The sequence below is a fragment of the Dendronephthya gigantea genome, unplaced genomic scaffold (assembly GCF_004324835.1).
Source record: "Dendronephthya gigantea isolate DGI-Jeju-01 unplaced genomic scaffold, DenGig_1.0 000040F, whole genome shotgun sequence".
Lineage (NCBI taxonomy): Eukaryota > Metazoa > Cnidaria > Anthozoa > Malacalcyonacea > Nephtheidae > Dendronephthya > Dendronephthya gigantea.
In genome coordinates this window covers 810,502-837,670 of record NW_021163050.1, presented here as the reverse complement: position 1 = coordinate 837,670, position 27,169 = coordinate 810,502, and the positions used below count along the sequence as shown (strand labels likewise).

At 37.6% G+C, this 27,169-nt stretch overlaps 2 non-coding genes and 25 pseudogenes across 2 annotated transcripts; all 27 read left to right on the top strand.

Moving 5' to 3' along the window:
- The first annotated feature begins 5,068 nt into the window (after nt 1-5,068).
- Nucleotides 5,069-5,187, top strand: LOC114526709 (annotated as a pseudogene).
- A 589-nt stretch (nt 5,188-5,776) lies between these two features.
- On the top strand, nt 5,777-5,895 carry LOC114526713 (annotated as a pseudogene).
- Nucleotides 5,896-6,735: 840 nt separating this feature from the next.
- LOC114526719 lies at nt 6,736-6,853 on the top strand (annotated as a pseudogene).
- Nucleotides 6,854-7,382: 529 nt separating this feature from the next.
- LOC114526724 lies at nt 7,383-7,501 on the top strand (annotated as a pseudogene).
- A 445-nt stretch (nt 7,502-7,946) lies between these two features.
- LOC114526686 lies at nt 7,947-8,066 on the top strand (annotated as a pseudogene).
- Nucleotides 8,067-8,191: 125 nt separating this feature from the next.
- On the top strand, nt 8,192-8,311 carry LOC114526695 (annotated as a pseudogene).
- A 287-nt stretch (nt 8,312-8,598) lies between these two features.
- LOC114526716 lies at nt 8,599-8,718 on the top strand (annotated as a pseudogene).
- A 449-nt stretch (nt 8,719-9,167) lies between these two features.
- Nucleotides 9,168-9,286, top strand: LOC114526689. The gene has a single exon (XR_003687362.1). It is a non-coding gene; the product is annotated as a 5S ribosomal RNA (ribosomal RNA).
- Nucleotides 9,287-9,942: 656 nt separating this feature from the next.
- Nucleotides 9,943-10,062, top strand: LOC114526697 (annotated as a pseudogene).
- A 123-nt stretch (nt 10,063-10,185) lies between these two features.
- On the top strand, nt 10,186-10,305 carry LOC114526722 (annotated as a pseudogene).
- Nucleotides 10,306-10,593: 288 nt separating this feature from the next.
- LOC114526694 lies at nt 10,594-10,712 on the top strand (annotated as a pseudogene).
- Nucleotides 10,713-10,835: 123 nt separating this feature from the next.
- On the top strand, nt 10,836-10,954 carry LOC114526703 (annotated as a pseudogene).
- A 123-nt stretch (nt 10,955-11,077) lies between these two features.
- Nucleotides 11,078-11,196, top strand: LOC114526680 (annotated as a pseudogene).
- A 123-nt stretch (nt 11,197-11,319) lies between these two features.
- Nucleotides 11,320-11,438, top strand: LOC114526723 (annotated as a pseudogene).
- Nucleotides 11,439-11,561: 123 nt separating this feature from the next.
- On the top strand, nt 11,562-11,681 carry LOC114526685 (annotated as a pseudogene).
- Nucleotides 11,682-11,804: 123 nt separating this feature from the next.
- Nucleotides 11,805-11,923, top strand: LOC114526687 (annotated as a pseudogene).
- A 286-nt stretch (nt 11,924-12,209) lies between these two features.
- Nucleotides 12,210-12,328, top strand: LOC114526690 (annotated as a pseudogene).
- Nucleotides 12,329-12,451: 123 nt separating this feature from the next.
- LOC114526704 lies at nt 12,452-12,570 on the top strand (annotated as a pseudogene).
- Nucleotides 12,571-12,856: 286 nt separating this feature from the next.
- LOC114526702 lies at nt 12,857-12,975 on the top strand (annotated as a pseudogene).
- Nucleotides 12,976-13,499: 524 nt separating this feature from the next.
- LOC114526693 lies at nt 13,500-13,618 on the top strand (annotated as a pseudogene).
- Nucleotides 13,619-13,882: 264 nt separating this feature from the next.
- LOC114526698 lies at nt 13,883-14,001 on the top strand (annotated as a pseudogene).
- A 3,515-nt stretch (nt 14,002-17,516) lies between these two features.
- Nucleotides 17,517-17,635, top strand: LOC114526718 (annotated as a pseudogene).
- A 760-nt stretch (nt 17,636-18,395) lies between these two features.
- Nucleotides 18,396-18,515, top strand: LOC114526707 (annotated as a pseudogene).
- Nucleotides 18,516-18,638: 123 nt separating this feature from the next.
- On the top strand, nt 18,639-18,758 carry LOC114526715 (annotated as a pseudogene).
- A 449-nt stretch (nt 18,759-19,207) lies between these two features.
- Nucleotides 19,208-19,326, top strand: LOC114526677. Its single transcript, XR_003687361.1, has one exon. It is a non-coding gene; the product is annotated as a 5S ribosomal RNA (ribosomal RNA).
- Nucleotides 19,327-19,999: 673 nt separating this feature from the next.
- LOC114526696 lies at nt 20,000-20,119 on the top strand (annotated as a pseudogene).
- Nucleotides 20,120-20,405: 286 nt separating this feature from the next.
- On the top strand, nt 20,406-20,525 carry LOC114526682 (annotated as a pseudogene).
- The last annotated feature ends 6,644 nt before the right edge of the window (nt 20,526-27,169 follow it).

Sequence of the window (27,169 nt, the reverse complement as noted above, 5' to 3'; positions counted from 1 at the left end):
TGGTTCGATCAAGGGCGCCATGTTGTTTGTGAAAATAATAAATATTCTGAAATTTTGATTATTTTGCATAATTATAAGCTAACCAATCAAAATGAGTCCCACAATTTCTCGGGAAACCCACGTGACCATACAAGCTTTGTTCCGCTGATTAGCAGACTATATATACCCCAATATATAGTCTGCGTTGCAGGCTAGATGATTTTACTCATCACATGGAAACCCTTTGGCACTAGAGGGTCAATAAGCTATCTGTTTAACAAACTGTCTTTTCAACTCTTTAGTGGCCATTGTGACACTTTAGTATTTCACTCCGTCTAACGCCAGATGATTTTACTCGTCAAAAAGAAACCCTTGGGCACTAGAGAGTCAATAAGCTATCTATTTATTTAATAAACTGTCTGTTCAACGCTCTAGTGGCCATTGTCACACTTTAGTATTTTACTCCGTCTAACGCCAGAGTATTTTACTCTGTCTAACGCCAGAGTATTTTACTCTGTCTAACGCCAGACGATTTTACTAGTCACAGGGAAACCCTTGGGAACAATAGAGGGTCAATAAGCTATCTGTTAAATAAACTGTGTGTTCAACCCTCTAGTGGCCATTGTGACACTTCAGTATTTTACTCAGTCTAACGCCAGACGATTTTACTCGTCACAGGGAAACCCTTGGGCACTATAGGGTCAATAAGCTATCTTTTTAACAAACTGTCTGTTCAACACTTTAGTGGCCATTGTGACACTTTAGTATTTTAGTCCGTCTAACGCCAGATGATTTTACTCGTCACAGGGAAACCCTTGGGCATTAGAGGGTCAATAAGCTATCTGTTTAACAAACTGTCTGTTCAACCCTCTAGTTGCCATTGTGACACTTTAGTATTTTACTCCGTCTAACACGAGACGATTTTACTCTGTCTTAACGGCAGACGGGTTTACTCGTCACAAGGAAAACCCTTGGGAACAATAAAGGGTCAATAAGCTATCTGTTTAAAGAACTGTCTGTTCAACCCTCTAGTGGCCATTGTGACACTTGAGTATTTTACTCTGTCTAACGTCAGACGATTTTACTCGTCACAGGGAAACCCTTGGGCACTAGAGGGTCAATAAGCTATCTGTTTAACAAACTGTCTGTTCAACCCTGTAGTGGCCATTGTGACACTTTAGTATTTTACTCCGTCTAACGTCAGACGATTTTACTCGTCACAGGGAAACCCTTGGGCACTAGAGGGTCAATAAGCTATCTGTTTAACAAACTGTCTGTTCAACCCTGTAGTGGCCATTGTGACACTTTAGTATTTTACTCCGTCTAACGCCAGACGGTTTTACTCGTCACAGGGAAACCCTTGGGCACTATAGGGTCAATAAGCTATCTGTTAACAAACTGTCTGTTCAACCCTCTAGTGGCTATTGTGAAACTTCAGTATTTTACTCCGTCTAACGCCAGATGATTTTACTCGTCAGATGGAAACCCTTTGGCACTAGAGGGTCAATAAGCTATCTGTTTAACAAACTGTCTTTTCAACTCTCTAGTGGCCATTGTGACACTTTAGTATTTCACTCCGTCTAACGCCAGATGATTTTACTCGTCAAAAAGAAACCCTTGGGCACTAGAGGGTCAATAAGCTATCTGTTTATTTAATAAACTGTCTGTTCAACGCTCTAGTGGCCATTGTCACACTTTAGTATTTTACTCCGTCTAACGCCAGAGTATTTTACTCTAACGCCAGACGATTTTACTAGTCACAGGGAAACCCTTGGGAACAATAAAGGGTCAATAAGCTATCTGTTAAATAAACTGTGTGTTCAACCCTCTAGTGGCCATTGTGACACTTCAGTATTTTACTCAGTCTAACGCCAGACGATTTTACTCATGACAGGGAAACCCTTGGGCACTAAAGGGTCAATAAGCTATCTGTTTAACAAACTGTCTGTTCAACTCTCTTGTGGCTATTTTGACACTTTAGTATTTTACTCTGTCTAACGCCAGACGAATTTAATCTTCACAGGGAAACCCTTGGGCACTAGAGGGTCAATAAGCTATCAGTTCAATAAACTGTCTGTTCAAACCCTCTAGTGGCCATTGTGACACTTTAGTATTTTACTCCATCTAACGCCAGACGAATTTACTCATTCAAGGGAAACCCTTGGCATTAGAGGGTCAATAAGCTATCTGTTTAACAAACTGTCTGTTCAACCCTGTAGTGGCCATGGTGACACTTTAGTATTTTACTCCGTCTAACGCCAGACAGTTTTACTCGTCACAGGGAAACCCTTGGACACTAAAGGGTCAATAAGCTATCTGTTTAAAGAACTGTCTGTTCAACCCTCTAGTGGCCATTGTGACACTTTAGTATTTTACTCTGTCTATTGCCAGACGATTTTACTCCTCACAGGGAGACCCTTGGGCACTAGAGGGTCAATAAGATATCTGTTTAACAAACTGTCTGTCCAACCCTCTAGTGGCTATTGTGACACTTTAGTATTTTACTCCGTCTAACGCCAGAGTATTTTACTCTGTCTAACGCCAGAAGATTTTACTCGTCGCAGGGAAACCCTTGGGAACTATAGGGTCAATAAGCTATCTGTTTAAAGAACTGTCTGTTCAACCCTGTAGTGGCCATTGTGACACTTTAGTATTTTACTCCGTCTAACGTCAGACGGTTTTACTTGTCACAGGGAAACCCTTGGGCACTAGAGGGTCAATAAGCTATCTGTTTAAAGAACTGTCTGTTCAACCCTCTAGTATCCATTGTGACACTTTAGTATTTTACTCCATCTAAAGCCAGAGGATTTTACTCGTCACAGAGAAGCCCTTGAGCACTAGAGGGTCAATAAGCTATCTGTTTAACAAACTGTCTGTTTAACCCTCTAGTGGCCATTGTGACACTGTAGTATTTTACTCCATCTAACGCCAGACGAATTTACTCGTGCAAGGGAAACCCTTGGGCATTAGAGGGTCAATAAGCTATTTTTTTAACAAACTGTCTGTTCACCCCTCTAGTGGCCATTGTGACACTTTAGTATTTTAGTCCGTCTAATGCCAGATGATTTTACTCGTCACAGGGAAACCCTTGGGCACTAGAGGGTCAATAAGCTATCTGTTTAACAAACTGTCTGTTCAACCCTCTAATGGCCATTGTGACATTTTAGTATTTTACTTCGTCTAATGCCAGACAATTTTACTCATCACAGGGAAACCCTTGGGCACTAGAGAGTCAATAAGCTATCTGTTTATTTAATAAACTGTCTATTCAACCCTCTTGTGGCCAATGTGACACTTTAGTATTTTATTCCCTCTAACGCCAGATGATATTACTCGTCACAGGGAAACCCTTGGGCACTAGAGGGTCAATAAGCTATCGGTTTAACAAACTGTCTGTTCAACCCTCTAGTCGCCATTGTGACACTTGGAAAGCACCGGTTCTCGTCTTTATCACCGAAGTTAAAACAACTCAGGCGAAGTTAGTACTTCGATGGGTGACTCTTAGGAATACTTCTTGTTGCAGGCTCGTTTTCATTTATTCATAGAAAATTATTCCAATGTTCTCATAAATCTGCCCAAAAGGAATATTCGTGATTTTTTTATTAACTTTCCCAAAAAATATTTATAGATCAAAAGTTCTTGTGCTGGTGAAACTGGTGAAGAACCTGACGAGGGAGCTGGATTATAGGCCTTTCTTTTTATCGTCAAATAAGCGGAGATTTGATGCAATGGATGAATTAGAAAAGATGGAGAAGATGTTGGATTTGGAGCAGGAGTCGGATAAACTGATGATGGAAGAGATTAAGATGTTGAAAATAAAGGTGATGAAGAAACTGGTGAAGAACGTGATTTATTTCTCTAGAGCAACAGGGTTGTTCCATCCTCTTTCACCAAGATGTCTTCATCCATACCACTTTCAAAGCACTGGTTCTCGGCTGATCACAGAAGTTAAAACAAGTGAGGTGAAGTTAATACTTGGATGGGTGACTTCTTGGAAATACTTTGTGTCATAGGCCTCTTTGATTTATTCATAGAAAATTATTCCAATGTTCTCATCAATTTGCCCAAAAGGAATATTTTATTTCACTTTCCCCCTAAAATATTCATACATCAAAAGTTCTTGTTTTCTCAAAGACATGTCTATGTCCATACCACTTGGAAAGCACAGGTTCTTGTCTGATCACCGAGTCAAAACAAGTCAGGCGAAGTTAGTACTTGGATTGGTGACCACTTTAGATACTTTGTGTTGTTGGCTCCTTTTGAGTTACTCATAGCAAATTATTCCAAAGTTCTCGTCAATTTTCCCAAAAAGAATATTTTTTATTTTTTGATTAACTTTCCTTAAAAATATTCATAGATCAAAAGTTCTTGTTTTCTGAAATGGGTTTTCTACGTCCATACCACTTGGAAAGCACCGATTCTCATCTGGTCAGGCAAGTTAAAACAAGCCTGGCAAAGTTAGTGCTTGGATGGGTGACCTCTTGGGAATACTTCGTGTCGTAGGCTCCTTTTGATTTATCCCCAGAAAATTATTCCAATGTTGTCATCAATTTACCGAAGAGGAATATTTTTGTTTTACTTTCCCCAAAAATATGCATAGATAAGAAGTTCTTGTGTTCTCAAACAAGACTTCTTCGTCCATACCACTTGGAAAGCACTAGTTTTCATCGGATCAGCAAAGTTTAAACAAGTCAGGCGAAGTTAATACTTGGATGGGTGACCTCTTTCGAATACTTTGTCTCGTAGGCTCCTTTTGATTTATTGATAGAAAATTATTTCAATTTTCTTATCAATTTGCCCAAAAGGAATATTTGTTATTTTTGTTTAACTTTCCGAAAAAATATTCATAGATCAAAAGCTCTTGTTTTCACAAACAAGACGTCAGGAAGCTAAAACTAGTCAGGTGAAGTTAGTACTTTGGGTAGGTGACCTCTTGGGAATACTTCATGTCATATGCTCGTTTTGATTATCCACAGAAAATTATTTTTATGTTCTCATCAATTTGCCCAAAAGGAATATTTGTTATTTTTTTATTAACTTTCCCCAAAAATATTCATAGATCAAAAGCTTTTGTTTTCTCAAACAGGTTGTCAACGTCCATACCCCTTGGAAAGAGCCGGTTCTCGTCTAATCACCAAAGTTAAAACAAGTCAGGCAAAGTTAGTACATGGATGGGTGACCACTTCGGAATACTTTGTGTTGTAGACCCCTTTTGATTTATTCATAGAAAATTATTTCAATGTTCTCAATCATTTGCCCAAGAAGAATATTTTTCTTAAAGTTTCTGCTAAAATATTTATAGATTGGAAAGCACTGATTGTAACATCAAACAAGATGTCTATGTTCATACCACTTGGAAAGCACGAGTTCTCACCTCATCATCGTAGCTAAAACTAGTCAGGTGAAGTTAGTACTTGGGTGGGTGACCTCTTGGGAATACCTCATGTCATATGCTTCTTTTGATTTATCCACAGAAAATTATTTTAATGTTCTCATTAATTCCCCAAGAAGAATATTTTTTTTTACTTTCTGCAAAAATATTCATAGATTAAGAGCTCTTGTTTTCTGAAACAAGATGGCTACATCCATACCACTTGGAAAGCACCGGTTCTGGTCTGATCACCGACGTTAAAACAAGTCATGTGAAGTTAGTCCGTGAATGGGTGACCTCTTCGGAATACTTTGTGTCGTAGGCTCCTTTTGATTTATTCATAGAAAGTTATTCAAATGTTCTGATCAATTTGCTCAAAACGAATATGTTTAACTCTCCATAAAAAATATTTCTAGATGAAAAGCTCTTGTTTTCCATACCACTTAGAAAGCACCGGTTCTAATCTGATCACCAAAGTTAAAACAAGTCAGGCGAAGTTAGTACTTGGGTGGGTGACCGTTTGGGAATACTTCGTGTAGTAGACTCCTTTTGATTTATTTATAGAAAATTATTCCAATGTTCTCATTGATTTGTCCAAAAGGAATATTTTTGTTTAACTTTCCCCAAAAATATTCATAGTTCAAAAGCTCTTGTTTTCCTAAACACAATGTCCTATGTCCCATACAACTCGGCAGCACAGGTTCTTATCTGCTCAGCGAAGTAAAAACAACTCAAGGCGAAGTTAGTACTTGGATGGGTGGCCTCTTGGGAATAACTTTGTGTTGTAGGCTCCTTTTGATTTATTCCTAGAAAATTTTTCTAATCTTCTCATCAATTTGCCGAAAAAGAATATTTTTGTTTAACTTTCCCCACAAATATTCATAGATTAAAACAAGTCAGGCGGAGTTAGTACTTGGATGGGTGACCTCTTTGGAATACTTCGTGTCATATGGTCGTTTTGATTTATCCACAGAAAATTATTCTAATGTTCTCATTAATTTGCCCAAAAGGAATATTTTTGTTTAACTTTCCCCAAAAATATTCATAGATCAAAAGTTCTTGTTTTCTTAAACAAGATGTCTATGTGCATACCACTTGGAAAGCCCAGGTTCTCGTCAAAAATTATTCCAATGTTCTCATCACTTTGCCAAAAAGGAATATTTTTGTTCAACTTTCCCCAAAAAGATTCATAGATTAAAACAAGTCAGGCAAAGTTAGTACTTGGATGGGTGACCTCTTGGGAATACATCGTGTCTTATGCTCCTCTTGATTTATCCACAGAAAATTATTCTAATGTTCTCATTAATTTGCCCAAAAGGAATAGTTTTGTTTAACTTTCCCTAAAAATATTCATAGATCAAAAGTTCTTGTTTCCCAAACAAGATGTCTACGTCCATACCACTTGGAAAAAACAGGTTTTCATCTGATTACCAAAGTTAAAACAGTCAGGTGAAGTTAGTACTTGGATGGGTGACCTATTGGGAATACTTCGTGTTGTAGGCTCCTTTTAATTTATTCATACAAAATTATTCCAAAGTTCTCATCAATTTGTCCAAAAGGAATATTTTTGTTTCCTTTCCTCAAAAATATTCATATATTAAAAGTTCTTGTTTTCTCAAACAAAATGTCAATGTCCATACAACTTGGCACCACAGGTTCTTATCTGCTCACCGAAATAAAAACAACTCAGGCGAAGTTAGTACTTGGATGGGTGACCTCTTGGGAATTCTTTGTGTTGGTAGGCTCCTTTTGATTTATTCATAGAAAATTTTTCCAATCTTCTCATCAATTTGCCAAAAAAGAATACTTTTGTTTAACTTTCCCCACAAATATTCATAGATTAAAACAAGTCAGGCGGAGTTACTACATGGATGGGTGACCTCTTTGGAATACTTCGTATCATATGGTTGTTTTGATTTATCCACAGAAAATTATTCTAATGTTCTCATTAACTTCCCTAAAAGGAATATTTTTGTTTAACTTTCCCCAAAAATATTCATAAATCCAAAGTTCTTGTTTTCTTAAACAAGATGTCTACGTCCATACCATTTGGAGAGCACAGGTTCTCATTTGCTCAATGAAGTTAAAACAAGTCAGGCGAAGTTAGTACTTCGATGGCTAACCTCTTGGGAATACTTTGTGTTGTAGGCTCCTTTTGATTTATTCATAGAAAATTATTCCAATGTTCTCATCAATTTGCCCAACAGGGATATACTTTGTGTCGTAGGCTCCTTTTGATTTATTCATAGAAATATATTCCAAAGTTCTCATAAATTTGCCCAAAAGGAATATTTTTGTTAAACTTTCACCAAAAATATGCATACATGAAAAGTTCTGGTTTTCTCAAACAAGAAATCTATGTCCATACGACTTGGAAAGCACAGGTACTCGTCTGATCACTGAGGTTAAAACAAGTAAGGTGAAGTTACAACTTGGATTGGCGACCTCTTGGGAATACTTCGTGTCGTAGGTTGCTTTTGATTTACTCATAGAAAAATATTCCACGGTTCTCGTCAATTTCCCAAAAGGAATATTTTTTTTCAACTTTCACCAAAAATATCCATAGATGGAAAGCTCTTGTTTTCTGAAACAAGATGTCTGTGTCCATACCACTTGGAAAGCACCGATTCTCGTCTGATCACCGAAGTTAAAAACAAGCCAGGCGAAGTTAGTACTTTGCTGGGTGACCTCTTGGGAATACTTCGTGTCGTGGGCTCCTTTTGATTTATTTAAAGAAAATTATTCCAATGTTCTCATTAATTTGCCCAAAAGGAATTATTTTTGTTCAACTTTCCCCAAAAATATTCATAGATAAAAAGCTCTTTTTTTCTCACACTAGATGTCTACGTCCATACCACTTGGAAAGCACCAGTTCTCGTCAGATCACCGAAGTTAAAAACAAGCCAGGCAAAGTTAGTACTTTGCTGGGTGACCTTTTAAGAATACTTCGTGTCGTGGGCTCCTTTTGATTTATTTAAAGAAAATTATTCCAATGTTCCCATCAATTTGCTAAAAAGGAATATTTTTGTTCAACTTTCACCAAAAATATCCATAGATTAAAACACGTCAGGAGAAGTTTAGTACTTGGATGGGTGACCTCTTGGGAATACTTTGTGTTGTAGGCTCCTTTTGATTTATTCATAGAAAATTATCCAATGTTCTCATCAATTTGCACAAAAGGAATATTTTTGTTTAACTTTCCCCAAAAATATTCATAGATCAAAAACTCTAGTTTTCTCACAAAATATGTCTATGTCCATACCACTTGGAAAGCACCAGTTCTTGTCGGATGACCGAAGTTAAAAACAAGCCAGGCGAAGTTAGTACTTTGCTGGGTGACCTTTTGGGAATACTTCGTGTCGTGGGCTCCTTTTGATTTATTTAAAGAAAATTATTCCAATGTTCTCATCAATTTGCCTAAAAGGAATATTTTTGTTCAACTTTCACCAAAAATATTCATACATTAAAACAAGTCAGGAGAAGTTAGTACTTGGATGGGTGACCTCTTGGGAATACTTTGTGTTGTTGGCTCCTTTGATTTACTCATAGAAAATAATTCCAATGTTCTCATCAATTTGCCCAAAAGGAGTATTTTTGTTCAATTTTCACCAAAAATATCCTTAGATTAAAACAAGTCAGGTGGAGTTACTACTTGGATGGGTGACCTCTTGGGAATACTTCGTGTTATATGCTCCTTTTGATTTATTCACAGAAAATGATTCCAATGTTCTCATTAATTTCCCCAAAAGGAGTATTTTTGTTTAACTTTCCCCAAAAATATTCATAGATCCAAAGTTCTTGTTTTCTCACACAAGATGTCTACGTCCATACCACTTGGAAAGCACCGGTTCTCGTCTGATCACCGAAGTTAAAACAAGCCAGGCGAAGTTAGTACTTGGATGGGTGACCTTTTGGGAATTTTTCGTGTCGTAGGCTCCTTTTGATTTATTCATAGAAAAATATTCCAATGTTCTCATCAATTCGCCCAAAAGGAAAATTTTGTAACTTTCCCCAAAAATATTCATAGATTAAAACAAGTCAAGCGGAGTTAGTACTCGGATGGGTGACCTCTTGGGAATACTTTGTGTTGTAGGCTCCTTTTGATCTTTTCATAGAAAATTATTCTAATGTTCTCATCAAAAGGAATATTTTTGTTTAACTTTTCCAAAAATATTCATAGATCAAAAGCTCTTGTTTCTCACACAAGACTACGTCCATACCACTTGGAAAGCACCGGTTCTCGTCTGACAGGCGAAGTTAGTACTTGGGTGGGTGACCCTTTGGGAATACCTTGTGTAGTAGGCTCCTTTTGATTTATTCATAGAAAATTGTTCCAATGTTCTCATCAATTCGCCTAAAAGGAATGTTTTTGTTCAACTTTCCCCAAAAATATTCATAGATTAAAACAAGTCAGGCGGAGTTAGTACTTGGATGGGTGACCCCTTGGGAATACTTTGTGTCATATGCTCCTTTTGACTTATGCACAAAAAATGATTCTAATGTTCTCATTCATTTGTCCAAAAGGAATATTTTTGTTTAACTTTCCCCAAAAATATTCATAGATCAAAAGCTGTAGTTTTCTCACAAAATATGTCTATGTCCATACCACTTGTAAAGCACCAGTTCTCGTCGGATCACCGAGGTTAAAAACAAGTCTGGAGAAGTTAGTACTTGGATGGGTGACCTCTTGGGAATACTTTGTGTTGTAGGCTCCTTTTGATTTATTCATAGAAAATTATCCAATGTTCTCATCAATTTGCACAAAAGGAATATTTTTGTTTAACTTTCCCCAAAAATATTCATAGATCAAAAACTCTAGTTTTCTCACAAAATATGTCTATGTCTATACCACTTGGAAAGCACCAGTTCTTGTCGGATGACCGAAGTTAAAAACAAGCCAGGCGAAGTTAGTACTTTGCTGGGTGACCTTTTGGGAATACTTCGTGTCGTGGGCTCCTTTTGATTTATTTAAAGAAAATTATTCCAATGTTCCCATCAATTTGCTAAAAAGGAATATTTTTGTTCAACTTTCACCAAAAATATCCATAGATTAAAACACGTCAGGAGAAGTTTAGTACTTGAATGGGTGACCTCTTGGGAATACTTCGTGTCATAGGCTGCTTTTAATTTTATCACAGAAAATTATTCTACGGTTCTCATTAATTTGCCCAAAAGGAATACTTTTGTTTAACTTTCCCTAAAAATATTCATAGATGAAAATCTCTTGTTTTTTCACACAAGATGTCTACGTCCATACCACTTGGATAGCACCGGATCTTGTCTGATCACGGAAGTTAAAACAAGCCAGGTGAAGTTAGTACTTGGGTGGGTGACCGTTTGGGAATACTTCGTGTCGTAGGCTCCTTTTGATTTATCCACAGAAAATTATTCTAATGTTCTCATTAATTTGCCCAAAACAAATATTTTTGTTTAACTTTCCCCAAAAATATTCATAGATCAAAAGTTCTTGTTTTCTCAAACAAGATGTCACGTCCATACCACTTGGAAAGCACTGGTTCTTGTCTGATCACCAAATTTAAAACAAGTCAGGCAAAGTTAGTACTTGGATGGGTGACCTCTTGGGAATACTTCGTGTTGTAGGCCCCTTTTGATGTATCTATACAAAATTATACAATGTTCTCACCAATTTGCCCAAAAGGAATATTTTTGTTCAACTTTCACCAAAAATGTCCATAAATAAAAATTTCTGGTTTTCTCAAACCAGATGTCTATGTCTATACCACTTGGAAAGCACAGGTTCTCATCCGATCACTGAAGTTAAAACAAGTCAGGCGAAGTTAGTACTTGGGTGGGTGACCTTTTAGGAATACTTCGTGTCCTAGGCTCCTTTTTATTTATCTATACAAAATTATCCAATGTTCTCATCAATTTGCCCAAAAGGAATATTTTTGTTCAACTTTCACCAAAAATATCCAAAAATCAAAATTTCTGGTTTTCTCAAACAAGATGTCTATGTCCATACCACTTGGAAAGCACAGGTTCTCATCCGATCACTGAAGTTAAAAAAAGTCAGGCGAAGTTAGTACTTCGATGGGTGACCTCTTGGGAATACTTCGTGTCATATGCTCCTTTTGATTTATTCATAGAAAATTATTCCAATGTTTCCATTAATTTCCCAAAAGGAATATTTTTGTTTAACTTTTCCCAAAAATATCCATAGATCAAAAGTTCTTGTTTTCTCAAACAAGAAGTCTACGTGCAATACCACTTGGAAAGCACAGGTTCTCATCTGATCACCAAAGTTAAAACAAGTCAGGCGAAGTTAGTACTTGGGTGGGTGACCTTTTGGGAATACTTCGTGTCCTAGGCTCCTTTTTATTTATCTATACAAAATTATCCAATGTTCTCATAAATTTGCCCAAAAGGAATATTTTTGTTCAACTTTCACCAAAAATATCCATAAATCAAAATTTCTGGTTTTCTCAAACAAGATGTCTATGTCCATACCACTTGGAAAGCACAGGTTCTCATCCGATCACTGAAGTTAAAACAAGTCAGGCAAAGTTAGTACTTGGATGGGTAACCTCTTGGGAATATTTCATGTCATAGATTGCTTTTGATTTTCTCATAGAAATTTATTCCATGGTTCTCATCAATTTGCCAAAAAGGAGTATTTTTGTTTAACTTACACCAAAAATATCCATACATAAAAACAAGTCAGGTGGAGTTAGTACTTGGATTGGTGACCTCTTGGGGATACTTCGTGTCATATGCTCCTTTTGATTTATTTATAGAAAATTATTCCAATGTTCCCATTAATTTCCCAAAAGGAATATTTTTGTTTAACTTTCCCCAAAAATATCCATAGATCAAAAGTTCTTGTTTTCTCAAACAAGAAGTCTATGTCCATAGCACTTGGAAAGAACAGGTTCTCATCTGATCACCAAAGTTAAAACAAGTCAGGCGAAGTTAGTACTTGGGTGGGTGACCTTTTGGGAATACTTCGTGTCCTAGGCTCCTTTTTATTTATCTATACAAAATTATCCAATGTTCTCATAAATTTGCCCAAAAGGAATATTTTTGTTCAACTTTCACCAAAAATATCCATAAATCAAAATTTCTGGTTTTCTCAAACAAGATGTCTACGTCCATACCACTTGGAAAGCACAGGTTCTCATCCGATCACTGAAGTTAAAACAAGTCAGGCAAAGTTAGTACTTGGATAGGTAACCTTTTGGGAATATTTCATGTCGTAGGTTGCTTTTGATTTACTCATAGAAATTTATTCCATGGTTTTCATCAATTTGCCCAAAAGGAGTATTTTTGTTCAACTTTCACCAAAAATATCCATACATAAAAACAAGTCAGGTGGAGTTAGTACTTGGATTGGTGACCTCTTGGGGATACTTCGTGTCATATGCTCCTTTTGATTCATTTATAGAAAATTATTCCAATGTTCCCATTATATTCCCAAAAGGAATATTTTTGTTTAACTTTCCCCAAAAATATCCATAGATCAAAAGTTCTTGTTTTCTCAAACAAGAAGTCTATGTCCATAGCACTTGGAAAGAACAGGTTCTCATCTGATCACCAAAGTTAAAACAAGTCAGGCGAAGTTAGTACTTGGGTGGGTGACCTTTTGGGAATACTTAGTGTCCTAGGCTCCTTTTTTATTTATCTAATACAAATTATCCAAGTTCTCATCAATTTGCACAAAAGGATATTTTGTTCAACTTTCACCAAAAATATCCATAAATCAAAATTTCTGGTTTTCTCAAACAAGATGTCTACGTCCATACCACTTGGAAAGCACAGGTTCTCATCCGATCACTGAAGTTAAAACAAGTCAGGCAAAGTTAGTACTTGGATAGGTAACCTTTGGGAATTTCATGTCGTAGGTTGCTTTTGATTTACTCATAGAAATTTATTCCATGGTTTTCATCAATTTGCCCAAAAGGAGTATTTTTGTTCAACTTTCACCAAAAATATCCATACATAAAAACAAGTCAGGTGGAGTTAGTACTTGGATTGGTGACCTCTTGTGGATACTTCGTGTCATATGCTCTTTTTGATTTATCCACAGAAAATTATTCTAATGTTCTCATTAATTTGCCCAAAAGGAATATTTTTGTTTAACTTTCCCCAAAAATATTCATAGATCAAAAGTTCTTGTTGTCTCAAACAAGATGTCTATGTTCATACCACTTGGAAAACACCGGCTTTCGTCTGATCACCAAAGTTAAGACAAGTCAGGTGAAGTCAGTACTTGGGTGGGTGACCTTTTGGGAATATTTCATGTCGTAGGTTGCTTTTGATTTACTCATAGAAATTTATTCCATGGTTCTCATCAATTTGCCCAAAATGAGTATTTTTGTTCAACTTTCACCAAAAATATCCATACATAAAAACAAGTCAGGTGGAGTTAGTACTTAAATTGGTGACCTCTTGGGGATACTTCGTGTCATATGGTCCTTATAATGTTCTCATTAATTTTCCCAAAAAGAATATTGTTTGTTCAACTTTCCCCAAAAATATTCATATATCAAAAGTTCTTGTTGTCTCAAACAAGATGTCTATGTTCATACCACTTGGAAAACACCGGTTTTCGTCTGATCACCAAAGTTAAGACAAGTCAGGTGAAGTCAGTACTTGGGTGGGTGACCTTTTAGTAATACTTCGTGTCATAGGCTCTTTTTGATTTATTGATAGAAAATTATTCCAATGTTCTTATTAATTTGCCCGAAAGGAATATTTTTGTTTAACTTTCCTCAAAACTATTCATAGATAAAAAGTTCTTTTTTTCCCAAACAAAATGTCTATGTCCATACAACTCAGACAGCACAGGTTCTTATCTGCTCACCGGAGTAAAATACTCAGGCGAAGTTAGTACTTGAATATGTGACCTCTTGGGAATACTTTGTGTCGTAGGCTCCTTTTGATTTATTCCTCTGGGTTTTCTTACGAAAGAAGCTGTCTTACGGCGTTATGAAAACGTGTTCAAGAGAGGGAGAGGCAAATCACTAGGAGAACCGTTGCATATCGAGGTAGATCCGACAGTCCAACCTAGACACGCCCCCACGCGATGTGTTCCACTTGCGAAACTGAATAAAGTTAATGAAGAGCTCCGAAGGCTGTGTGATGAAGGTACGATAATACCTGTGTCCAAGCCGACAGATTGGCTTTCCAACATGCTTGTCAAAGAAAAACCAGATGGAAAGATCAGAATTTGTATTGATCCAAGCCAGACCATCAACAAAGCGATCAAGAGACCTGTTTATACAATACCAACTATAGAAGAAAAACTTCCGCTGTTGACGAAGGCCAAGATTTTCACAATAGTTGATGTATCTGAAGCTTTTCATACAATTGAGTTAGAAGAGTCATCTTCATTCCTTACTACATTTCAAGGTCCAAACGGTTTGTATCGGTACACACGTATGCCATTTGGTATTTCTTCAGGACCAGAGGAATAACAACGAAGACAACACGAGTTCTTAGAGGGTCCTAAAGGTGTGATCAACATTGCAGATAATATATGCATATTTGGGTGCGGAGACAACAAAGAAGAAGCCGAGAAAGATCATGATAAAAATTTGATTGCGTTGTTAGACAAATGCTGTAGATTGGGTTTGCGGTTGTCCAAGAAGAAGATCCAGTTTAAATCCAAGTTAGTTACGTTCATGGGGCACAAACTCACAGACACGGGGGTATCTCCGGATCCATCTAAAGTTACAGCTGTCAGAGAGATGCCAAAACCAACCAATAAAGTGGGGGTACAGTGTTTCTTAGGCATGTGCCAGTATCTATCAAAATTTACGCCGAAACTGAGTGGAATGGTCCTTCCACTTAGAGAACTAACAAAGCAAGATACGGAGTTCATTTGGTCTAATATGCAAGAGAAGGCTTTTTAAACAGCTAAGGAACTCATCGCTGCTCAATCTACTTTACAATATTATGATGTGAAGAAGCCAGTTATTTTGCAAGTCGACGCCTCGGAACACGCAATCGGAGGAGCGTTATTACAAGAAGAAAAGCCTGTATGTTTCACATCACACACATTAAATTCTACAGAGAGAAACTACGCCCAAATTGAAAAAGAGTGTTTGGCAATAGTAACGTACATGAACAAGTGGCACCAGTACCTTTTTGGAAAGAACAACATTGTCATCCACACAGATCATCAACCGTTAGAGACAATATTCAAGAAACCTCTGTGCAAAGCGCCTCGACGACTACAAAGGATGATGTTAAAGTTACAGCAATACAATTTTACAGTTCAGTACAAGAAAGGCAAGGAAATGTACTTAGCTGACACTTTGTCCAGAGCATCATTATCAAAACCTACAGAGGCTAGGACTCAAGAATGGGATGTTTTCCGAATTGAGATAGCAGAAATGAAGTGGAAACCTACAGCATTGACATCGGATACGTTTCAGAGAGTGCAACAAGAGACCATGAAAGATCCTACATTAAAAGCCCTGTGCCAGATGGTGAAGACGGGGGGCCTCCAGATATTTCAGCAGTTCCTGGGGAACTTAAGCCATATTGGTGTTTCAGAGATAAAATATCAACCTATGACAGAGTTCTAGTCAAGTCACAACAAGTGATCATTCCAACTTCGTTAAGACCTGAAATGCTAAAAAAGATCCATCGAGCACACCAAGGCCGGAGAGCAGTATTCGAAGAGCAAGAGAGGCTATGTTTTGGCCAGGAATGCAAGTAGCCATTCGGGATACATGCCAAGCATGTGGCATGTGCGCCCAGTATTTGGCTGAGAGACCTGCAGAGCCTATGAAGTCACATGAGATTCCTGTACTACCATGGCAAAAGGTCAGTGTTGATCTTTTTCATCTTGATGGAAAGAATTATATCTTGTCACGATTGATCATTACAGTGATTTCTTTGAGTTGAACTCGTTAACGAATACGTATACAAGAACAGTGATTAGAGCTATGAAAAAGAACTTTGCAAGATTTCGTATCCTACAGGAGTGTGTGAGTGATAACGGACCGCAGTTTGACAGCCACGAGTATACTCAATTTGCCAAGGAATATGGGTTTAGAATGGTTAAGTCGTCACCCTACCATAGTCAAGGAAATGGAAAAGCAGAAGCAGCTGTAAAGGTGGCAAAGAACATTTTAAAAAAATCTCGTTATGAAGATCCCTATTTGGCACTACTGGCATATAGGAATACCCCACAGCAGAATTATACGTTTTCTCCAGCGGAAAGATTTATGTCAAGGAAGTTGCGTGACATTATTCCAGTATTATCTAAAGAGCTACAGCCAAAACAGGTGCACCATAAAGTGGTTCTGGGTGATATAGCAAGAAGACAAGTTTTGTCCAAGTCATACTACGATCAGAAAGTGTCAGGGCCACTAAAGGAATTCACACCAGGAGAAAAAGTTTTTGTCAAGCCTAATCCAGCAAACAAGCATAAACCTTGGATGTTCGGTGAAGTGATTTCAAACCCGGTCCCTCGATCGTTTATTGTGAAAACCCAGAGGGGTCTTGTTCGACGAAACCACAGACAGATCAGAAGAGCAACCATGGAACCCAATAATCAAGACACAATATGAAGTGACGTTGGATGACGAGTTGCATGTTGAACAATCAAAGGACTCTAAAGTTCCAACTGTACAAGAAGAGGCAACCATGAGGTCACCTGTTGTTGAGTCCAGGGAAGAACCAGAAGTTCACCTTCGTCGTTCGAGAAGAAACAGAAGAATGCCGGAAAGGTTTAATGACTATATAGTTAATATGTAGGTTAGCCTAAGTCAATTCAAGTTTTAGTACAATAACAATTTAGCTCTTTGAAAATTTAACACTCATATTTATTTTAAATGTAGAAAAAAAAACATTTGGATTGTGTATTTAGTTTTTTTTTAGAAAGAGGAAGGTGTTGGTAGTAGTGATTAGTTATGGTAATTATATTTATGTTAATTTATATTATGTACCTATATAAGAGCTTTGTAATTGAATAAGGGGGATAGATCTGATATAATAAAATGTTTAACAAAGTCAGGTGTGGAGTTAGTACTTGGATTGGTGACCTCTTGGGGATACTTCGTGTCATATGCTCCTTTTGATTTATCCACAGAAAATTATTCTAATGTTCTCATTAATTTGCCGAAAAGGAATATTTTTGTTTAAGTTTCCCCAAAAATATTCATAGATCAAAAGTTCTTGTTTTCTCAAACAAGATGTCTATGTCCGTACCACTTGGAAAGCACAGGTTCTTGTCTGATCACCAAATTTATAACAAGTCAGGCGAAGTTAGTACTTGGATGGGTGCCCTCTTGGGAATACTTCGTGTCATAGGTTCCTTTTGATTTATCCACAGAAAATTATTCTAATGTTCTCATTAATTTGCCCAAAAGGAATATTTTTGTTTAACTTTCCCCAAAAATATTCATAGGTCAAAAGTTCTTATTTTCTCACATAAGATGTCTACGTCCATACCACTTGGACAGCAGCGGTTCTCGTCTGATCACCAAGGTTAAAACAAGCCAGGCGAAGTTAGTACTTAGGTGAATGACCTTTTGGAAATACTTCGTTTTGTGGGCTCCTTTTGATTTATTCATAGAAAATTAGTCCAATGTTCTCATCAATTTGCCCCAAAGGAATATTTTTTTTCAACTTTCCCCACAAATATTCAAAGATTAAAACCAGTCAGGCAGAGTAGTACTTGGATGGGCGACCTCTTGGGAATACTTCGTGTCATATGCTCCTTTTGATTTATCCACAGAAAATTATTCTAATGTTCTCATTAATTTGCCCAAAAGAAATATTTTTGTTAAACTTTCCTTAAAAATATTCATAGATCTTTCTCCAACAAGATGTCTACATCCATACCACTTGGAAAGCACCGGTTCTTGTCTTATCACGAAAGTTAAAACAAGTCAGGCGAAGTTAGTACTGATGTGGGTGACCCCTTGGGAATACTTTGTGTCATATGCTCCTTTTGACTTATGCACAAAAAATGATTCTAATGTTCTCATTAATTTGTCCAAAAGGAATATTTTTGTTTAACTTTCCCCAAAAATATTCATAGATCAAAAGCTGTAGTTTTCTCACAAAATATGTCTATGTCCATACCACTTGTAAAGCACCAGTTCTCGTCGGATCACCAAGGTTAAAAACAAGTCTGGAGAAGTTAGTACTTGGATGGGTGACCTCTTGGGAATACTTTATGTTGTAGGCTCCTTTTGATTTATTCATAGAAAATTATCCAATGTTCTCATCAATTTGCACAAAAGGAATATTTTTGTTTAACTTTCCCCAAAAATATTCATAGATCAAAAACTCTAGTTTTCTCACAAAATATGTCTATGTCCATACCACTTGGAAAGCACCAGTTCTTGTCGGATGACCGAAGTTAAAAACAAGCCAGGCGAAGTTAGTACTTTGCTGGGTGACCTTTTGGGAATACTTCGTGTCGTGGGCTCCTTTTGATTTATTTAAAGAAAATTATTCCAATGTTCTCATCAATTTGCCCAAAAGGAATATTTTTGTTCAACTTTCACCAAAAATATTCATACATTAAAACAAGTCAGGAGAAGTTAGTACTTGGATGGGTGACCTCTTGGGAATACTTTGTGTTGTAGGCTCCTTTGATTTACTCATAGAAAATAATTCCAATGTTCTCATCAATTTGCCCAAAAGGAGTATTTTTGTTCAATTTTCACCAAAAATATCCTTAGATTAAAACAAGTCAGGTGGAGTTACTACTTGGATGGGTGACCTCTTGGGAATACTTCGTGTTATATGCTCCTTTTGATTTATTCACAGAAAATGATTCCAATGTTCTCATTAATTTCCCCAAAAGGAATATTTTTGTTTAACTTTCCCCAAAAATATTCATAGATCCAAAGTTCTTGTTTTCTCACACAAGATGTCTACGTCCATACCACTTGGAAAGCACCGGTTCTCGTCTGATCACCGAAGTTAAAACAAGCCAGGCGAAGTTAGTACTTGGATGGGTGACCTTTTGGGAATTTTTCGTGTCGTAGGCTCCTTTTGATTTATTCATAGAAAAATATTCCAATGTTCTCATCAATTCGCCCAAAAGGAATAATTTTGTGTAACTTTCCCCAAAAATATTCATAGATTAAAACAAGTCAAGCGGAGTTAGTACTCGGATGGGTGACCTCTTGGGAATACTTTGTGTTGTAGGCTCCTTTTGATCTTTTCATAGAAAATTATTCTAATGTTCTCATCAATTTGTGCAAAAGGAATATTTTTGTTTAACTTTTCCAAAAATATTCATAGATCAAAAGCTCTTGTTTTCTCACACAAGATGTCTACGTCCATACCACTTGGAAAGCATCGGTTCTCGTCTGACAAGGCGAAGTTAGTACTTGGGTGGGTGACCCTTTGGGAATACCTTGTGTAGTAGGCTCCTTTTGATTTATTCATAGAAAATTGTTCCAATGTTCTCATCAATTCGCCTAAAAGGAATGTTTTTGTTCAACTTTCCCCAAAAATATTCATAGATTAAAACAAGTCAGGCGGAGTTAGTACTTGGATGGGTGACCCCTTGGGAATACTTTGTGTCATATGCTCCTTTTGACTTATGCACAAAAAATGATTCTAATGTTCTCATTAATTTGTCCAAAAGGAATATTTTTGTTTAACTTTCCCCAAAAATATTCATAGATCAAAAGCTGTAGTTTTCTCACAAAATATGTCTATGTCCATACCACTTGTAAAGCACCAGTTCTCGTCGGATCACCGAGGTTAAAAACAAGTCTGGAGAAGTTAGTACTTGGATGGGTGACCTCTTGGGAATACTTTGTGTTGTAGGCTCCTTTTGATTTATTTAAGGAAAATTATTGCAATGTTCTCATCAATTTGCCCAAAAGGAATATTTTTGTTCAACTTTCACCAAAAATATCCATACATTAAAACAAGTCAGGAGAAGTTAGTACTTGGATGGGTGACCTCTTGGGAATACTTTGTGTTGTAGGCTCCTTTTGATTTATTCATAGAAAATTATCCAATGTTCTTATCAATTTGCCCAAGAGAAATATTTTTGTTTCACTTTCCCCAAAAATATTCATAGATAAAAAGCTCTTGTTTTCTCACACCAGATGTCTACGTCCATACCACTTGGAAAGCACCAGTTCTCGTCGGATCACCGAAGTTAAAAACAAGCCAGGCGAAGTTAGTACTTTGCTGGGTGACCTTTTGGGAATACTTCGTGTCGTGGGCTCCTTTTGATTTATTTAAAGAAAATTATTCCAATGTTCCCATCAATTTGCCCAAAAGGAATATTTTTGTTAAACTTTCACCAAAAATATCCATACATTAAAACATGTCAGGAGAAGTTAGTACTTGGATGGGTGACCTCTTAGGAATACTTCGTGTCCCGGGCTCCTTTTGATTTATTTATACAAAATTATCCAATGTTCTCATCAATTTGCCCAAAAGGAATATTTTTGTTCAACTTTCACCAGAAATATCCAGAAATCAAAATTTCTGGTTTTCTCAAACAAGATGTCTATGTCCATACCACTTGGAAAGCACAGGTTCTCATCCGATCACTGAAGTTAAAACAAGTCAGGCAAAGTTAGTACTTGATGGGTAAACTTTTAGGAATATTTCATGTCGTAAGTTGCTTTTGATTTACTCATAGAAATTTATTCCATGGTTCTCATCAATTTGCCCAAAAGGAGTGTTTTTGTTCAACTTTCACCAAAAATATCCATACATAAAAACAAGTCAGGTGGAGTTAGTACTTGGATTGGTGACCTCTTGGGGATACTTCGTGTCATATGCTCCTTTTGATTTATCCACAGAAAATTATTCTAATGTTCTCATTACTTTGCCGAAACCTCAAAATACATATATTGCTTATTAGATGTTAATGGTTAATTATCACTGCATGATTGCTCTGAAGTTGGTTAAGATGTGTGGGCGAGAGTTCGCCTTATATTGTTTTTAGCACATGCCTCGGAATATTATTGACTTACTGGCTCTTGTTTTTCATCTAGGGCAGTTATGTTTTGATTTTCTGTTACCGGTAGACGATGAAGCAAGAGTTGAAGCGCCTTCAATCATATGTAGAGGCAATGACTACAGCCTCAGTTGAACATCTGGTCCAGAGATTGTTAGACTACTCTTCGAGACCGTTGTCGGATTTCAGCAAGTTCGACGTGTTGGCTATGATGGAGACTTTGCACAATACCGCTCATTACAAACATCATGAGAAGGACAATTTTTATTGTGTGGCGTTTCCGACCATTCGCACAAAGATTGATCTCCCGTCATCGTAATTTTGCAGTCTTCTATTGCGTCTCATGAAAAAGAACCATGAGAAGGTTTTTGATATAGTGAGTAAAGTGAAGCGGGAACAAGTTGTTGATAGAGAAGGTTCTACTTCGCATGTTCGTTATGCTGGTCGAGGCCGTCAAATTGTTCCTCGTTGTTATTACTGTCGGCAGCCAGGACATTTTCAGGCTCAGTGTATGCAGCACAGGAACGACTTGGCTGCCCGGCGACCTGTGTACAATGCTGGGACTCTGTGGAAACCATCTGAACCAAATAAGACTTAATTATAGTGTGTGTGTCTTTGAGCCGTAATTTGTAGTTATATGCCTGGCTTAATAAGTGTTCAATAGTTAAGTGTGTGTATCATAGTTTTCGCGTGTTTTCTTCGCTCTGAAGAAGAACTGTTTAGCGACTTACTTCCGCCTCGATTGACGTTGATTAGCTATTTTCAATATAGCTTGACATGTTGTATTTATTAAGGCAGATTCATTTATTTTTGTCTGTTGTCTTCTTGTCTTTGATTTGAAGGGATGCTGCATAAGAGTCTTTAAAAACAACAACAAAAAAAACGAAAATACGAAAAAGAAAGCTCGCTTGCTTCAACTTGTTCGCGATGTTTTGGACGCCCCCACGGTAACAGTTACAACGCTCCAGCGCCTAGTGGGGAAATCTCTGGCCGTTCCGGCAGCAAAGTTGTTTACTCACGAAATGAATGGTATAATCTTGTGGGGTTTGTGTACCCTTCGTCCTATTCCTGTGTCCGGCCTTTTCAAGACAGAGATCGTGCATTGGCTATTCTTGGAAACCCACTGAGATGACCCGCTGCCATGGCATGATAACAAACGACAATTTCGCGTGTTACTGGCAACTGATGCTTCGGCCACTGGATGGGGTGGTTCTGTCCAGTCACCTGTTGTCCAGGACGTGTCTGATTATTGGGTTGGGGATGAGTTGTATTGGGATATTGCTACAAAAGAAACTGTTGCGATTGAGCGAGTGTTGCAGTCCTGTTGTGCTCTTCTTTCAAATGCATGGGTCGATGTTTTGATTGATAACCAGGCTGTTATTTATTGTTGGAATAACCAAGGTGGTAGAAGTGCTTCGCTGAATCATGCCATTAAGCAGTTATTTTTCACTACTTTAACATTAAACATTTCCCTGCATCTCTTCTATGTTCCAACTGCGGAAAATCCAGCAGATGAACCATCGCAATGGTTGTCTGCGATGGACAGCCGATTAACAGACTTACTTTGGGAAGTAGTTCAGATGGAGTTTGGTGGGGGTGGTCACACCTGTGATATGATGGCTCTAGATTCAAATGGCATGTTGGATGGTTGTGGAAAACCATTGCCTCATATTACGCCTTATCCGACGCCTGGTTCCGCTGGAGTCAATGTATTTGCACAGGACCTGGCATCTCACCATTTCATTATGCAGCGTCCATATGTATTCCTGCTATCTGTTTTGGTGGGTCCCCTGCTTTGTTTCCTTGAATACCTTCGCCAACCGTGTACTATTGTCGTGTTGGATGTATATCCTCGGAAGTATTGGTGGCCTTTACTTCAAAGTCATGCTTGTCTAATCTTGAAAGTTAGCCTCTGCGGGCGATCTGAACGCTTTGTTAATTCCGTCGAAACATGGACGGGTCGCTCATTCCAAACTGAAGGGCAACCTCTGTGGGCATTTGCCCTCGTATTTTAGTACAATACTATAATTATGATGGAATCAGATGTTCTTTTGTTTGTGTCAAGTTATTACTGATCTGTGTAAGGAATAAAGTTATTGAGCGTAGTAACGGCTTTGTTTTCATTCCTTCACATCTTTAGATTTAACCTCTAACAGCTAAGTTGTTTGTTCCATCAGTGAAATGTCCTGAGTGTGGCCATGCAAATGATATTGATTTTCGCTTCTGTCAACTGTGTGGATATAAACGACGGATCTGCACATGTCCCCATGTAGCGTCGGGACTTCATGTCGACCTTGATGTTTGATAGTTGTCTACAACAATTATTCGAGTATGATCATGCCACCAAGTTTTCGAAACAGAAAGATTCATTACAATGTGACTTTGAATCTTTTGTGACAACTCTTCCTGGTAGTATTACCTTGGTCAATGCCACACCACGTGAGGTGCGTTGTTTTCTTGTTTTTAAAGATCAACATGGCAAGACGCAACCCCATCGAAATGGTTGTCAATTTTTAAGTCAACAAAGACAACACCCGTGTGGCTGTCCCCTATGTTTGTCATATAAGACCGTGGATTTGTACATTGGCAAGTTGCGGTCAATTTTCCATGCCCACGGTCGCTCAGGTGAATGGGATAAGCGACTTGCCCTGGGTAATCCAGCAGCCGACCGGTTTGTCAAGGACTATCTTAGATGTGTTACACGAGAGCAATTACAAGCTAGAGTTGCGCCAAAGTTACTGTACATGGTAGAATATTAAACATGCATACCAAAGTTGATATCAGCCTAATGTTTTAATACCATGTTGCTGAGCCGGACACAAAAACCAGGAAAAACTGGAATGTGTTCTCCCTCCCATGTTGCAGCAATGCTTTTGCAGGTTAAAAGCCAACACTTCTCTTTCTTCTTAGAATTGAATTTTGGTAATTCTTCCATTGTGTTGATCTTTCTTTCTTTGACCCAAAAAGAAAACACAACAAATTGGCAGACAACAAAGTCTGCAGTTTTGCAAATAAGAAAAGAACACATTATCCTACAGCCTTACTACCCTATACACTGATGCTACTCTCCTTTATAATAAACTAACTTGCTATAGTTAAAACTATATAATACAGAAACAACATACTGTATATCTTAAATCAATTTCAACCAAATAAAATTGTGGGAGAATTACGAGCGCCTTAAAACACAAATGAAATGTTGAACTCAACCCTTTTAATCGGACAGCTAATACCACAACCTATCATCGAAGTCATCTCCGAAATCCAGATTAGATCCTGATCCTTCAAGTTCATCATCGTCATCAGATTGAACCAGGCTATAACTGCTATCATCGTCCTTACCATCTTCAACTATTTTCGGCCATTTCGTAGTGGCAATGTTAACAATCTGTTTAAGGTCCTAAAAATCGGCCGCTGACATTAGTGAAAAAGTTGAACAGATATTAATAGATCAAAACATGATCACAAATTCAGTCATCCCTTGAGACATATGTTAGAACAGCGAATTTGCATTAATTATATTCGAAAATCAGCCGCATAGGTTTTCCCTATCAAATCGATTCATAGCTGGCAAAAGCTGTTCATGAAGAAAATGGATAAAGGAGCGTGTTTCAAATCTTTCTTCAGGATTCTTTAACAAACAGTTTGCAAGAAGTCCATCACATGTTATTGCTGAAATAATGGAATAGCGAGGTGTCCACCGTGCATAGCTATAGTCGCTCACAACAGGCAGTATCCCATGAGCACTATATCCATATTGCCGAGCAATTTGTTTATCCTTAAAACGTAGAACCAAAAAAATGAGAGATCTACTAGTTTGTGCAATCCAGTTACAGTAAGGTATTATTTAGTACACACAATGCCTGTTTCATCGAGGAAAACGAGCTGGTTTGGGTCAAAAAGGCTGATTTTGGCCATGAATTATAGCCTAATATCATCTCTTCGCTGAAGGACAATTCTCTGTATCTGAAAAAGAAAATGTGGTTTGAAGAGTTGATAAAGAACAACTAAAATCTTGTAATAAATTGGAAAAAGGTGGAATGGCTTGTGTCTTATTAATATAGTTATGATTTCCAGCGTGCGGTATTAAGTATATATTTCAACTTAAATTGTTAGACTCGAGATTTCAAACACGATTTTGAATGCGTTGATATTTTGTTCTTTAATATGGTTCAACTACATTGACGAATAAATACAAATACGTCTACATATACACTGAATAATGGTGGGTACAAAAAACAAGAAACAGCATGTACATAAACATTAACTTACAAATTTAGTTCTCTGTCCGAATAGAAGTAACTTATAGATTTCTGTTAGATTGTTCAGCAGAGCTTAGTCGTGGTTATTCGTTGAAGTTTGATTAGAAGACTCTCGTACATTATTGCAGTTGCTACTTAAATACTCTAAATTAGCATATTAAATTATTTCCGGTTCGAATACAACAACCGGCCCCGAAATGTTTCGTAAACGGACATTTACACGAATAATCACTTTATAAATATTTATACATTTAAACAGTGCAACAGTCACTCAGCTTTATTCTGAAGCCTCCAAAAGCACAATTTTAGTAATCGGTCGTTCCAAGATGTTGCTCTTTGTTTTCAGAAGAACTTTTCGCACATAACCATCTTCTGGATTGGGAAATACTTCTATTATTCTTCCACGCGGCCATGAAGATCTCGGGAGTTTTATGATCGACCATCAGTACAATGTCCCCGAGAGCAAAATTTCGTCAAGGTTTGATCCATTTCTGTCTTCGCTGGAGTTCTGGTAGATATTCTTTTACCCATCTTCGCCAAAATACATCGGATAAATATTGTGCTTGCCTCCATCTCCATCGGCCATACATGTCAGATCCACTGAAAGTTCCTGGTGGTAACGATGTTCCAGGACGTAACAAGAGCAAATGGTTAGGCGTTAAAGCTGCTAAATCTTTCGGATCATCTGAAACTTTAGTCAGTGGTCTACTATTCATAGTAGATTCTACTTCGTTGTTAAGCATTCATCATCAACCAGTTGCTGCTTAAGGAGTACCATCAGAATCTTTCAGGCAGTCCGTATACATCTTTCCCAGATTCCTCCATGGTGCAAACCTGCAGGAGGATTAAAGAGCCATTTCATGTTTTGCTGCAGAAGAAACTGGTGGATCCTTTCCTGGTTCCAATTATCAATTGCGTTGTTGATCTCCTTTTCCGCGCTTACAAAATTTGTACCATTGTATCATTGCCACGGGTTCCTCTCTGAAACGGATTTGGACTCCAACTAGGTTGCTTGTTAAATCTGGGCCCTGCAATAATTCAGTGTTGAGTGATGAACCATGGAAAACTGATGCGCAGTCGAATACGACTCGGACTTTATTAGGTTTGTTTGGATTCAAGACCGGGTGGTTAGGTAAGTACCACAAAGGATGTTGAGGATAATCAATTGATGAGGTGGGCACTTTGCGAGCATAACCTTTATCCAAAAGGTCATCTAAGAGTATTTAGAGTAGAGGGCAGGGTTTCTGACGAATCTTCTTTTCAAGAGATCCAAGTGGTGTTCTGCTACCGATCGGTTGTTTGCTAAACGAGGAAATGATGTTTTCCACGGTAGAGCTATTTCATAGTGACCACTCTTTAGTTGTACTGAACTTTCCATCATTTTAAGGGCACGAGTATCTTCAATGGACATTTCGAGCTTGTCATCGATGTATGTGTCGTTGAATTCCATGTTGCAAAATTTCTGGAATTGTTGATTCAATCCATGATCTGAACGAATGAAGTTGACTCGCGAACGTGTTCGTGTATTTCTCCTCAGTGGCCCGTTAATTGTCCACCCAAATATTGTTTTCACGGCATACGGTCCATTTCCTTGACATTCCTTGACTTGCTTTGGCTCTAATGCTTTAGGCACGTCAT